Source organism: Pan troglodytes, chromosome 10, assembly GCF_028858775.2.
Source record: "Pan troglodytes isolate AG18354 chromosome 10, NHGRI_mPanTro3-v2.0_pri, whole genome shotgun sequence".
NCBI classification, from domain to species: domain Eukaryota; kingdom Metazoa; phylum Chordata; class Mammalia; order Primates; family Hominidae; genus Pan; species Pan troglodytes.
Genome location: NC_072408.2, coordinates 31,855,406 through 31,867,248, shown reverse-complemented (window position 1 = coordinate 31,867,248; position 11,843 = coordinate 31,855,406).

The window sequence follows — 11,843 nt, the reverse complement described above, 5'->3', positions numbered from 1 at the left end:
GGGCATGGTGGTGTGCTCCTGTAATCCCAGCTACTCAGGAGGCTGAGGCAGAAGAATCACTGGAACCTGGGAGGCAGAGTTTGCAGTGAGCCAAGATCATGCCACTGCACTCCAGCCTGGGCAACAGAGTGAGACTCCAGCTCAAATAAATAAATAAATAAATAAATAAATAAATAAATAGTAAATAAATAAATATATAAATAAGTGGGCAAAGGACATAAATAGACACTTCTCAAAAGAAGCCATTCATGCAGCCAACAAACATGAAAAAAAAAAGCTCAACATCACTGATCACTAGAGAAATGCAAATCAAAACCACATTGAGATACCATCTCATACTAGTCAGAATGGTGATTATTAAAAAGTCAAGAAACAACAGATGCTGGCAAAGGTTGCAGAGAAATAGGAACCCTTTTACACTGTTGGTGAAAATGTAAATTAGTTCAACCATTGTGGAAGATGATGTGGCAATTCCTCAAAGATCTAGAACCAGAAATACCATTTGACCCAGCAGTCCCATTACTGGGTATATATCCAAAGGAATATAAATCATTCTATTACAAAGGTACATGCATGCATATGTTCATTGCAGCACTATTCACAATAGCAAAGACATGGAATCAACCCAAATGCCCATCAATGATAGACTGGATAAAGGAAATGTGGTATATAGACACCATGGAATTCTACGCAGCCATAAAAAGGAATGAGATTATGTCCTTTGCAGGGACATGGATGGAGCTGGAAGCCATTATCCTCAGCAAACTAACACAGGAACAGAAAATCAAACACCACGTGTTCTCACTTACAAGTGAGAGCTGAAAAATGAAAACACATGGACACAGGGAGGGGACCAACACACACTGGGGCCTGTAGGGGGTTTGGGTGAGGAGAGAGAGATTTAGGAAAAATGGCTAATGCATGCTGGGCATAATACCTTCGTGATGGGTTGATAGGTGCAGCAAACCACCATGGTACACGTTTACCTGTATAACAAACCTGCACATCCTGCATATGTACCCCAGAACTTAAAATTAAAATTTAAAAGAAGAAAGAGATGATGGCTTGGAAAGGACTCAGCCAGAACTTATCCTTGTTTTACCTGGTTTAATCACTTTAGCATTTAGAAGCAGAACCATGGCAGAAAGTGTTTTGTTTCATCTTAGAGGTATTCTAGTTTCTCTCTCTTTTTTTTAACAAAAAAAATATATTTTTAAAGGAAAAAATAAAGGTGATCAAAAATGAGTAAAATTGGCCAGGCGCAGTGGCTCACGCCTGTAATCCCAGCACTTTGGGAGGCCAAGGCGGGCTGACTGCGTGAGGTCAGGAGCTCAAGACCAGTCTAGCCAACATGGTGAAACCCCATCTCTGCTAAAAATACAAAAAAAATTAGTTGGGCATGGTGGTATTCACCTGTAATTCCAGCTACTCAGGAGGCTGAGGCAGGGGAATGGCTTGAACCAGGGAGGTGGAGGTTGCAGTGAGCAGAGATCGCACCACTGCACTCTGGGGAAGACAGCGAGACTCCATCTCAAAAAAAAAAAAAAGGCCAGGCATGGTGGCTCACAGCTATAATCCCAACACTTTGGGAGGTCGAGGCAGGCGAATCACCTGAGGTCAGGAGTTCAAGACCAGCCTGACCAACATGGAGAAACCCTGTCTCTACTAAAAATACAAAATTAGCCATGCGTGGTGGCACGTGCCTGTAGTCCCAGCTACTCGGGAGGCTGAGGCTGGAGAATCGCTTGAACCCAGGAGGCAGAGGTTGCGGTGAGCTGAGATCATGCCACTGCACTCTAGCCTGGGCAACAAGAGCCAAACTTCGTCTCCAAAAAAAAAAAAGAAATGAGGAAAATTTGTTTAGCATGGTGTGAAACAAGATACATAATAATATTCACTGAATAAAGAAAATACTCAACCAAAACAAAACAAATAAATAAAATGGTCATCCATAACAGCTCATAAATCTCCACTTGGAAAAAGAAAAGTTACAATATATCTTGTTTAGAATGGGAGTGTATTGATGAAGAAAAAATAGTAAGCCTCATTGCCAGAGAACCAAATGCCTCCAATGATGTAAATAGGGAAGAAGGGGTTCCAATATATCTGCTTATGTACCCCTCAAAATAACTTATGGAAACTGGGGATAACTTACATTGAATAGAGGAAATTTCAAAATAAGAATCCATGGCCAGGCATGGTGGCTCATGCCTGTAATCCCGACACTTTGGGAGGCCAAGGCGGGGAGATCACTTGAAGTCAAGAGTTCCAGACCAGCCTGGGCAACATGGCAAAACCCCATCTCTACCAAAAATATAAAAAATTAGCTGGGCATGGCAGTGCACACCTGTGGTCCCAGCTACTCAGGAGGAGCTACTTCAGTGGGAGGATCGTTTGACTTGAGCCTGGGAGGCAGAGGTCACAGTGAGCCGAGACTGTGCCACTGCACTCCAGACTGAGCAACAGAGTAAGACCCCGTCTGAAAATAAAAATAAGAAGAATTCATATTAGGTCAAATGCAGATCATGGTTTTAAAAGTCTACTAGAATTGAGAAATATTCTTAGAATGAAGATAACTGAGTCTTGGCAATGCAAGATGAGCAGAAAAAATTCTGTAAAATAATTACCAGGAAGTTCTAGACCTGGAAATATATTGGTCACAGTGAAGACAGGAGATAGCAGTGGTGCGATCTCAGCTCACTGCAGCCTCTGCCCCTGGGTTCAAGCGATTCTCCTGCCTCAGCCTCCCGAGTAGCTGGGATTACAGGTGCGCACCACCACGCCTGGCTAATTTTTGTATTTTTAGTAGAGACGAGGTTTCGCCATACTGGCCAGACTAGTCTCAAACTCCTGACCTCAGGTGATCCACCCACCTCAGCCTCCCAAAGTGCTGGCATTACAGGCATGAGCCACTGTGCCCGGCCGCACCATCCTTATTACACTCTAGAGTTACACTGCCTGCGCTCCAACCTCTAACTGCTAGTCACAGTAAAATTTCCAAAAGTCCATCTATTCCCTCTTAGGCTCTCATTCCTCCCATATTATGGGCCTTGAGGTTCCTTCTTGCTTCGAAGTGCTTCAGGGGATGCAGTAGTTGTCTCCTTGGTCCTGTACTGATATGCTGAATATGGCAAAGAAGCACCAACAGTTGAGTAGTTGCTGGCCTTTTTGAGAGCTGTGTCCAAAGCACAGTACTGGACAACATCCCTGCCTGCAGGGTAAACACAGCAGCAGTGTCCTCCGAAGCAGCGAATCTAAAATTGCCAACGCTAACACAAAGAATCAGAGGAACATGTTGGCACATGACTGAGAGGCTCAAACAATTACACAGAAGGAGTAAATAAGCATTTCAGTAAAACAGATGCTACAGGCAACATATCCCATAATTGTGCCTAGTAGGTGAAGGAAGTACATTTCTCCTTAGCATATCTTTGGTGGTAATTATTTGTCAGTTTGCCCAACTGGTGGAACAAATGAGATCATTTTCTCATTTACAGCTATTCTAGAAAAAGCAATAGAGAGAGTTGACTTAAAATGTAATGTTATTTTAAACTATGCAAGATATATTAACTTGTTAATACATGTAAATTTTCTACTTGTCCCTTTGTCATTATATCATGGATATAGGAAACAAAAGGAAGAATTATGTATGCATGGATATAGGAAACAAAAGGAAGAATTATGAAGAATTATGAGTCAGGATAAGCACTCCCATGAACTAGAAAGTCCCTGAGTTAAAGAGTTAAGGAATTTGGTATCCTTCTTTCTGAGTTAAGGAATCTGGTATCCAGAGAATAAATGATAAAAATATCAATGTTACATTTCTGCATGCAGCTGGAAGCAAGACAGGCTTCATAATGGTTCTAGACTTCCACTGTTTACGGTTTACGTGGGCATCCTTTTCCTTTCCTCTTCTTTAAATGTACATGCTATGGATCTATATTGTGACTTAGCTCTTAGCACCTCACAAAAGTCTGCTTGTTTTAGCCCCCTGAGCATCTACAGCTTTCTCAGCTCTTTGCTGGGAAGAGGCTTTTAGGGTGGATGTTTATACTACACTTAAGAAAGAATTCCTTCTGCTCTGATGAGCAGGAAAGACAGTTAAAGACAAAAATAAGTCAATAATCTTTAAAAAGGAGAACACATCATCTCACTTCTTCACGCAAACCCCCCATGACACTGAACCCTTAAATGCAGATAAGCCTAAAACTATATATAACCCTGGACTTAGCAGTTTTATATGCTAATGCATTTCCGTTTTCTTTAACTCAAGGTAGTTTGAGTTGTCACTAGCAACAGTTTAGATTAATACAGACACCAAATTATTAACAGTAATTATCGTCTAGTAGTGAAATTACAGGAGACTATTTTTCCTTTCCGTTTTGTTTGCTTTTTAGTATTGACAATAAATTTACCAATTTTTCAATAAAAGAAAAACTAAGGCATTATTTTAATGTATGGAGGAGAGAGATGGAACTTCACTGGGGATGGAGAGCTGATGGACACCCAATCAACCTAAGAAAAGGATGCTTCTTGGCTATCTCCACTCCCTACTCCACTTCCAGGGTTCTCTCGAACTCCATTCCCCACCCCCAATCCCAACACTCAGGTTTCTTGCATAATCCAATTTTTTAAATCCAGAGATAGGGGAACAGCATTAATGATTTCTGAAAGTCTCTGCCAAGTCTGTGATTTTCAGAATGACCCCTATTCCTGCTTGGGTCATAATTTAACTCTAATTAAATCTAAGGTTGGTGCTGTATTTTTCCGTGCAAGAGAAAAGCACAGAATATGAGAAATTCTTTTTTCTTTCCAGTAAACACTTTCATACTTAAAGAAAAAGAGAACACTATTGATGGGACTTTGGACCCGGACAGCTAGAAATTCCATTGAAGTTAGTTTGAACTTGTTGAGCATGTTCCATTTGCAAAGAACAAAAAAATGGGCTTAATTTGCTGCTGGAAAGAGTTGGTCACCTACCTCCTCATTCAAGCTCGTCATTCAAGGAAGTGACACTATTACCATGAGGAGTCATGGAATGTATCTGGGGACTGACTCATCTGGGGCTCCCTAAGACAGGCTCTGGGTCTCTCTGGAAATTTGGATAACAATTTGGGACCTGTGGCCATCTCAAGGTTCTTGTCTGTGACCAGTAAGTCTGGGCAGAGGACAAAGAGTATCAGCATTCATTTTGGCAAGCGAAATAAACTGACTCTGGATAATTTATGCAAAAGCTGAATTTATTTAAAGCTATTTTAGTAGTTCAGAGAACCTGCAGGAAGACCAGAGAATTAGGCTCGAGGGTCTCCTAGCTAGGAACTCACTCAGGGTTATGCCACAGAAATGATTAGAAGACATCACTGCCTCTGTCACTGTCCCTGGACTCAGACCCAGCAGCCAGTATCTACCACCCCCAACACTACCTCTAGGCAGGCAGACAGGCAGGCAGGGAGGGAGGGAGGGAGGGAGGAAGGAAGGGAGGGAGGGAAGGGAGGGAGGGAGGGAGGGAGGAAGGAGGGGAGGGAGGGAAGGGAGGGAGGGAGGAAGGAAGGGAGGGAGGGAGGAAGGGAGGGAGGGAGGGAGGAAGGGAGGGAGGGAAGGGAGGGAGGGAAGGGAGGGAGGGAGGGAGGAAGGAAAAGAGGAGGGAGGAGGGAGGAAGGAAAAAATGGGATGAAGGGAGGAGGGAAGGAATGAAAGGAGAAAGGAAAAAAGGAGGACTGAAGGAAGAAGGGAGGAGGGAGAGAGGAAAGGAGGGAGGGAGGAAAGAAAAAGATTCCCTAACTATAACAGCAAGCCAGTTGGTGGTAGTACCTTCATGCCCTTTCTTCCCTGCAGGGGACATTGCTGGACACCTTTCTGATGGATTATTTCTTGTAGGTTGGTTGGGAGCCCTGAACACACTGAGTCTGCCCCAAGCAAGATGAGCAGTTCTCACCTTATGGCCACCTCTTCACTTCCTGCTGGGGCCTTCCAGCATGGCTCATAGAGTGATCACTGGCTTCACTTCCCTTGGCTGAAGCCCATCTGCCATATCTTCTTTGAAAGCAAAGAAGCTATTTTAATAAAGCCCAAGGAGGTTAGCAAGAAATTATTTCTGCTCTGGAATGTGGGCTCTGTTGTCACATCATCTAAGAGAACCTACAAATCTAGACTTTTGTGTAAATTTGAAAATTATTCCAGTCTTGCATCTTAGTCTTCAGTTTGTAATCCTTAAGGGAACTCAAATCTTAGTCCAAGAAGAGGCCTTTAAAAAAAAAGTGCATTTCTGCCCCCCACCCCCACCCCATCTGCTCTTCTTGCCTCGTTTAATAACACCTTACTTCTCACAAACCCCTTCTGATGTTGTCCATCTCACTAGGCCAAGGAAACCCAGCTATGCTCCCAGGAACATCAAGAGATTGCTTCCTTACCACCCCCTGACCCCTTACCTACTCCTGTGCCCCAACACTGCAGAGAATGGTGAAGTATTTCTGTCTGATTTCATGAAGCTTGCCACCATTTCTTTCAGATCCCAGCCAGGGAGTTGCTGGAAACAATCAACAATGAAAATAATATGGTGTTGCAGTCTGCTATGGGCTGAAGTGTGTCCCCTTAAAATATATGTTGAAACCCTAACTCCCAGCACTCAGGATGTGACTGTATTTGGAGACAGGGCCTTTGAAGAGGCGATTAGGTTAAAGTGATGCTGTTAAGGTGGGCCCTAATCCAATCTGACTGGTGTTCTTTTAAGAAGAGGAAATTTGGACAAACATAAGAGACACCAGGGATATGTGCACACAGAGGAAAGGGCACATGAGGACTCAGGGTAAAGGTCACCATCTACAAGCCCAGGAGAGAGGCCTCAGGAGAAACCAGATCTGCTGACACTCCCATCTGGAACTCCGAGGCTCCAGAACTGAGATAAGATACATTTCGGCTGTCTAAGTCACCTGGCCTGTGGTAATTTGTTATAGCCCCAGCAGGCCAATCCACAGGCACCGGAGGGAGGCAATAGGCAGTAAAAAGGGGGAGGATCTCAGACAAAAGCCCAGCCTCCTCCTTATGCAGGATTGGAACCCTCAGGTCACAGAGCCTGAGTTCGGATACAGGGGTGTTCGACCCAGCAAGGTCTACTGAGCCTCCCGCAGGATTTCATGTAAAGTAGTGTATCTATAATAATGAGGGGTTACAGATTATAGGAAAGGCTCTTAGAGGTTCCTTCTAAATCCCCAAGGGATTTTCCTTCATTACAGAATGTGAGAATTACTGTCACAAATATCCTGTAAAAATTCTATAGCAGCAAACTCGCAGTATAAAAATATACCAAAAGGTCTTTTCCAGAGTTCACGTTAATACAACAAAAATAATCTCAGAAAAATTTAGAGGTCCATGAATTCAGATTTGATCCAATATATTTTCTCTAAAATCTCTAACAATCCCCAGATTTAGCCAACCCGATAATATTACCACTTATGGCTGGGTACAGTGGCTCACACCTGTAATCCCAGCACTTTGGGAGGCCAAGGCAGGTGGATCACCTGAGGCCAGGAGTTCGACACCAGCATGACCCACATAGTGAAACTCCGTCTCTACTAAAAATATGAAAATTAGCTGGGCGTGGTTATGGGCGCCTGTAATCCCAGCTACTCGGGAGGCTGAGGCAGGAGAATTGCTTGAACCTGAGAGGCGGAGGTTGCAGTGAGCCGAGATAGCATCACTGCACTCCAGCCTGGGTGACAAGAGCAAAACTCCATCTCAAAACAAACAAACAACAACAACAAATATATATATATGTATGTGTGTGTGTGTGTGTATACATATACACACATATATACATATATACTTATATATATACGTATATATGTACACATACGTATACATACGTATACATACGTATATGTAGATATACGTATATATATAACCACTTATTCTTTTCTAGAATCTCAAAATAAGCAGCTAAATTAATTCCTTGGGAGAAGTCAAGAAAAAGGTCACTCAAGTCTGCGTAACAAGTGAACAAGATCTATTTCCCATTGATGATCCCATAGAGTGGACTCTAAGCAAAAAGGAATAAAACCCCCATCAGCCCAGGGAGGGAAAAAGAGCCAGGCTTCTGGTGCTTCTCAAAAGGATCTGCCTTAAAGTACAATTCTGATAAACACCTCAGTGAGGAACAGGTGATTGCAATGCATTGGTAGAAGTCTCATTTATCATTTAGTCCAATATAATTATTCTGACCTATTCTATTTCATACCACAATAACTTTGGAGGAATCCAATGGAGTTTGGCAGAAACACTTTTGGGGGGATAAAAAGAAACGTAGCTTTTGCAGTGTCATTCTTTAATATGAGCCACAAAAGACTGTGTAGGGGTGGGGGTGTCTACTCAAATCACAGAGGTGAAAAGACTTAAGACATGAGATCCAAGAAGAAGAAAAGATTTATAAATCCTAAAATGTATAGAGTATGAAAATGGACACCCTTTAAAAGTATTGTATGACATGGTCAAGTTTTAAGGAAAGAAAGAAAGAAAGGGCTTAATGAATCCACCTCTTCTAAAGAAACTGGTCCCCCAAATTTCCATTTCATTGCCATGACAACTAGTACTCCATCATTGCCATGGTAACCAGCTGAATAGCATTAGTCTAAAGACAAGCTCTCTGATTGGGTGACCAACGAAAGCCATTAGGTGCCCCACCACAATGCTGAAAGACTGTTTTGCAATCACTTTGACCTATTTCTAGCTTTTCAATGTGTTTTAATTCTCCAAAGTGTTTCCCTAAAACCAAATGTTTTTTGGAATGAGACAATTTCAAGAAGTGTATAATAACTGTATTCCTGCATCTCCCTGCTAAGTTCAAGACCTTGTTTTCTATCCCAGAAGTGTGGTAATGTATGACAGCCATACCCTTCACCATGCCTTGCAGTTTAATTATGACATCCCCTCTGTTACAGCAACTAGGCATGCTAGCCACATCTAAACCAGATGCTGGTTGCTGGTGACAACAAGCTGCCTTCTTTGTTTGATGAGGCCACTGACAAGTTGAACTGCAAGGAAACTTTGACAGTGGGAAGTGACAATCCGGTAAAATAACAGAGGGGGGCCAGGTGCAGTTACTCTTGCCCATAGTCCCAACACTTTGGGAGCCTGAGGCAGGAGGATCATCTGAGGTCAGGGGTTTGAGACCAGCCTGGCCAACATGGTGAAATCCTGTCTCTACTAAAAATACAAAAATTAGCCAGACGTGGTGGTGGGCGCCTATAATCCCACCTACTTGGGAGCCTGAGGCAGGAGAATCGCTTGAACCCAGGAGGCAGAGGTTGCAGTGAGCTGAGATTGTGCCATTGAACTCCAGCCTGGGTGACAGAGCAAGACTCCATCTCAAAAATAAATAAGTAAATAATGGGGGGAAGGGATACATGCATATGGAAGTGCTCTTGTTTATATGCGCATGTAAACCAGTATTTATAATTTAAAAATGGCTTTTAAAAAACGCTATCCTTTTAAAAAGCTGTTGAGATGATGATGATGATTGATGATGATGGTGGTGATTATTATTATTATTTTATAGATGGGACCTCCCTATGCTGTCCAGGCTGTTCTTGAACTCCTGAGCTCAAGCAATCCTCCCACCTCAGCCTCCTGAGTAGCTGGGGCTACAAGCATGTACCACTGTACCTGCTCGCTGTTAAGCTTTTTAATAAAAACATATTTTTCAGCTGATAATCTTGCTGGGTACTTGCTCAAAGCCAACTGCATATATATTCATGAATCACTCGTAGCATACTGTTGGAAGAAGAGATACCTTGGGAAACCTATTCCACCCCTAGCCCACCCCCTCTTAGTTGGACCACACTTTTGTTAGGTGTGTACTGTTGAGAAACTTCCTTGAAAAATTCCAGCTCTGGACTTTCATAAAATACGTGTTGAGAACCTACCAGTAGGCAGTGCCAGAGCTGCTAAAGCAATGGACTTGAAAGTGCAGTCTAGTTAGCAGGCGGGGAGTTAGAGAAAGGAGGGAAGGCACCTGCCTTGAAACTGGGTTTGCAGAGCACATACAACTGAATATCACAGATCAATGAAAACAAAGATTTCTCAAGACACCTTTATCAATTCAACAAATATTTCAGAGCACCTGCTAGGTAGCACTCATCTAAATGCTCAAGATACATAGTGACAGACAAGCCCTGCCCTTGTGGAGTTAACGTTCACATTTTACAAGAGAGTGGGAAAATGGCAATAGTTCATATCCAAGAATAGAACTATTTTGTGTGGAATGATAGAAATTATGGGGTACTCCAACCCTGAGCATTCCTTGGCACGGCCACTGGTGTTTGTTATGCCCCAGCCACTGTGCAAAGGCTGGAAATGCAAAGGTCAGCAGAAACAGGCTTAGCCCTTGGCCTCAGGAAGTTTATAGAACAGAAAGGAAGGGAGTTACTCAGAAGTAAATGGTCAACCACTTAAAATGGTGATCAGGGCTGCGAAGGAAAGGAACCGAAGAGCCCTTCGCTGAAGGAGACTGAGCAGGGCTGGGCAGAAACAGGGCTAGGGTGCCCAAGGAAGTGATGACTGAGATGAGGCCTGAGGGATGCAGGGATAAAGGGTGACATAAGATAGAGGGTGAAGAAAAGCATGCAAGACACAGGGAACAGCACGGGCTGCTCCTGGGACCCAAATAGAGCCAGGGAAGAACGCGTGCGAGGAGCCTGGGGAAGGAGCCGGGCTCCACATGCAAGCAGCGGTATTTATTAAAAATAAATCCTTAGATCTCGAAGCCATGTACTAAGTCAAAATGTGCTCCCTAATCAATTTAATATGATTTTAGTTTGAATCTATACATGGAAAACAATGTTTTTGTTTGTGGTTGGAGATGATAATAAAGGGGATATGGTTTGGTTTGAGATTAGAATAAAGAGGATTTCAGCGCAACAATTTTTGAGCACCACTTACATACCAACACTAAGTGTAAAAAGACAAAAGACCCAGTACCTGTTCCTTACAGCTTACTCATACACACAGAACTATATGCAAATCCATCTAGAAAACCCAGAAAGTGACAAGGGAGAGAGAGGTATGTGCATGGGACAACCTTCACCTGAACATTTGCATCTAGAGTAGCCCAGGAGAAACAGTAGCTACCATTGTTAGCCCACCGCCTTAGGGAAAAAGGCATTCAACGTATCAGCTGAATTACCCCATAGGGTACCACTGTGAAGATCAGAGTTTTATTTGAAGATCTACTCTGAACCTCCAGAGAAAATTCCATTTCTCCCTCCTAGGAAAGAATTCAGTAACAGTAGTTTCTTATCTAGCCACAGTACCAGGATAAATTCATTTTAAATGCATGTATGAGAATAGAAACCTGCACAGCTAGCACCAAGAGAACATATGTAACCCATGAGAAATGACTAAAAGTTTAGAATATGCCTCATAGGGGGAAAAATTCAATAGCTACCAAAATGAGTCTTTCTACACAGCTAGAACAGAGTCCAAGCAAAACCCTCTGACCCAAGATAAGGAATCCCACAGGCAGAATGACTAATACTAACAGATGTATTTGGTCTCTTCAAAGCCATTTAGAAATGAAAAGCACTACATCCAAATGTTTATCATCACTGTTAATAATTGCTATTTTTGCCTCTATATTCACGATCTAAACTTGACAGAGTAACTCAGATCACACAATTCATACAAGTACAGCAAGATAGAGACAGAAGACCTGAATGGAAATCTCAGAGCATGCTTCCACTTCACAAAGGCATAGTCTCTGTCAAATAAACAAGATTTAAAGTATGGGAAGCAACAATACCACAGATAAAATTGCTACCTGGCAAGGGAGAACACCTTACTGTGGATCTGTT